A 3443-nucleotide genomic window follows, 5' to 3' on the forward strand; every position below is an offset into this window, starting at 1 on the left:
ATTTTACCTCTTAAAGCTGTGCACAGAAGTTACCAAATTTGTCTTGTTCTGAAATCTTTGATACTGGCAAAGTCTCTTGATTTTTTTTTTTCAGCTTTTTCACTGGTATTTCATTATTGTAGCTTTTAGTCTTTTACTATACTTTTTGGAAGGTTGGGATGTGATATTTAGGGGTGGTAGGATAGGTTCTCTGTGTATCTACAGGTTTAATACTTCATCATATTGAATTGTAGAGGACTGAACTCAACAGCCCATGTAGTCACTGTTCTAAACCACTCTGTCAGTGTGGGTGGTTTTCTTTTCCTGAGCCAACTTGTAGGACTAGGCTAAAAAGTAGATAGCCTGCAAGCCTTTCTAAAGTCAGGGATATCAGCACTTAAAAATATTCTCTAAAGTAAAGTACACTTCAGTAGACACTCTTACAGATATTCTGTCCTCAGCCTATGACAGCCAACAAAAGTACCTCCCAAACAGAAAAAAAAAGCAGTAAGATTATGCTTCTAAGAACATATACAGATATATATGGGTATGTGGCCAAGTAAACCTAGGGACCTGTTAAGACATCATATACTTTCAACCTGAATACTTTCCTTCCTTCATCCTTCAGATGATACTAAAATTACCAAGCACAGTACAGATGAAAAGAGGAGTCTCCACCTTCCCGAGGAGGGTTGTCTTCTCTGTAAATGACTTGCAGAGTCTCAGCAACGGCTGGGCTAATGTGTCTGAGAAAATTCACAGTCCTTCTTTGCTACTAAATAAATATAATCTATTTCTTACCTGGAGAAAAAAAAAACAAAAAACAAATATATATATATATATATATATATATATATATATATATACACACACGTGCAACACACATAATATTAAGTATAACTTCTATTACATAACAATAACATTATATATATATATATACACTATTATATTTTATATATGCACATAAATCTGCATATCTCTGTACATTTACTGTAAGTATGAGGAATTGCTAGTCAACATTAAAGGGCAGAACTTTCTGTAGGATTCTTTTTGCTCGTGCTACATTCTCACTAAGGAACATTAAAGAAAATGTACAAAACAAGCATAATTATTAGTTCCCAGGCCTGGTACTAGGCTCGCTCCAATATTACTCATCACTTTCTCCTCTGCCTCTGTCTCTTGTGAGAGAATTAGATTAAAACAAAACAAAACAAAACAAAACAAAAAAAAAACCCACCACAACCAACAACTACTTTTGCTGTGTAAATTGCATACTTCTTTTGTATTCTTTCATGAACAGGTCAACAGATATCCTAGCTGTAACCATATTATAAGCAAATATCCGCAAAAAACCACACCTAAATTTCAAGTTTGCAAACATATAGAGTTGTACCTATGGTATTATACAAAGACTTGTCTTATGCAACCAAAGCATACTCAACAGATCAGGACATCTAATATACAAAATTAAACAAGGTTTATGTGTGTTCAAAATGCATAAATAAGAACTTCTGCAAGACTTCTCAGTCTGCAAATGACACAGATCTTTTGTTTGCAGCAGCAAAACAAGCCAGAAATACATTGAGAACAATCTGTTTGACACTAGGAAAGGAAAACAGAGGTAGAAAAAGGAAAAAAAAAAAAACCAAACACCTTTGTAATAGATACTTTCCTTCCTTAGTTTCTTGCTTCAGTAAAATAAAAAAGAAGCCTGGCCTGAAGAAACTGACCTCAGAAATCCAATATTTTTTGTGGTATTTTTGAAAAGGAAAAAATTATTCAAAACACTATACTCAATAAGGGTCACATTGTAGAGAATTTTTCATAAAATATCTATTCAGACTTAAAATACGCCAGTGAAATGGCATTTGGTCAACTGCATTACTCTAATTTCAGTGAATGAAGAGGTGGATGAAATGAGGGCATTTCCCAATTTGAGTAAACTATGACTTAGTGAATGCACCTTTCTTATAATCCTTTTTGGAGCAGAGGATTCCATTCATCCCATTTTATCATGTGTTGTGGGCACCTCAGAGGGAAATCCCAAATTCCACCGCATGGTTTCTATACAAGGAAAAGATTATTTAAGTCCAAGAGGATTTAAAATTAATTAGGGAACCTGAAAGGGAGTATGTGTGTGTGACATAGTTCAGCTTTCCAGAATGCATATAAATGAATGTACAGTTTCTCCAGTGGAGTGCATTATTAAAATTTTAATACAAATGGATATACACAACATCTCCTATCTGAAAAAAAAGAAGTGAGACACAACTTTACTACTTTATACACAAATACTTGATTTACACATACAATATTTCAAATTATAACAAGAAATATGAATGTGTATTCTCAAGAAAGGCAATGAAAACCTTTAAAAAAAAACAAAAACTTAATCATACACCTTACACAATTAAAAAATTTTAAATCTTCTTTTCCAAGCCCTTTGCTATGCTTAACTACACATTATTTTGTTTCAGACCCTTTAAGTCAAATCACAAAAAAAAAATGGAAATGTTTTAGGAATACATCACCAACAGACATTTTTGTGAACAGATGTTCAAGGAAAATAATAGCAAAGATGAGGGGTTTTTCATATCAGAAAGATCAGGAACTTAGAACTCCTAAAAACCTTGAAATGAGAGGAAAGGACATTATCCTGACTACCTTCAGGCAAATCAGGCCACTACACAAAGACTTTGCTATGTGGTCCCAAAAAAGCCTCAGTGATATCAGAAGGCTGTGGTAGTAATCTGGGGTTGGTTGAAAGCTGACTCAAGATCAGCAATAATTATGCTTGTCATGATGTACAGGTTTCAGCTGGTATAGAGTTTACTCTTCTGAGTAACTAGAATAGTGCTGTGGATTCAGTGTGGGATTTGGTATGAGAAGAAAGCTGATAATACACTGATGTTTTCAGTTGTTGCTAAGAAATCAAGGACTCTCCAAGTGCCCATGTCCTGCCTGTTGTGCAGGTGTACAGGAAGCTGGAGGGAGCATGGCATTGGACCCAAATTGGCCAGTGAAATGTTTCATATCATGTAGCGTCATGTTTAGGATCTAGAGGAGGGGCAGCTGGAAATGAGGGGGCTCTCTCTCTCTTCTGGGATTGCAATATTCTCGTCTGAGCGGGATGTGACACAGTCTTTGAAGGTGCCACCTCCCAGTGCTTTCAATGTGGTTTTTAACAGTCCATTGTAGCGCTCGATCTTCCCAGAGGCTGGTGCGTGGTAGGGGATATGGTAGACCCACTTGATGCCGTGTTCTTCTGCCCAGGCATTTATGAGGTTGTTTCAGAAGTGGGTCCCGTTGTCTGACTCAATTCTCTCTGGGGTGCCGTGTCGCCACAGGACTTGGGTTTCAAGGCCCAGGATGGTGTTCTGGGCAGTGGCGTGGGGCGCTGGGTAAGCTTCCAGCCACCCAGTGGTTACTTCCACGATTGTGAGCACGTGGCGCTTCCTGTGGTG

Source organism: Athene cunicularia, assembly GCF_003259725.1.
Source record: "Athene cunicularia isolate RWA chromosome Z unlocalized genomic scaffold, athCun1 chrZ_part3, whole genome shotgun sequence".
Taxonomy (NCBI): Eukaryota; Metazoa; Chordata; class Aves; order Strigiformes; family Strigidae; genus Athene; species Athene cunicularia.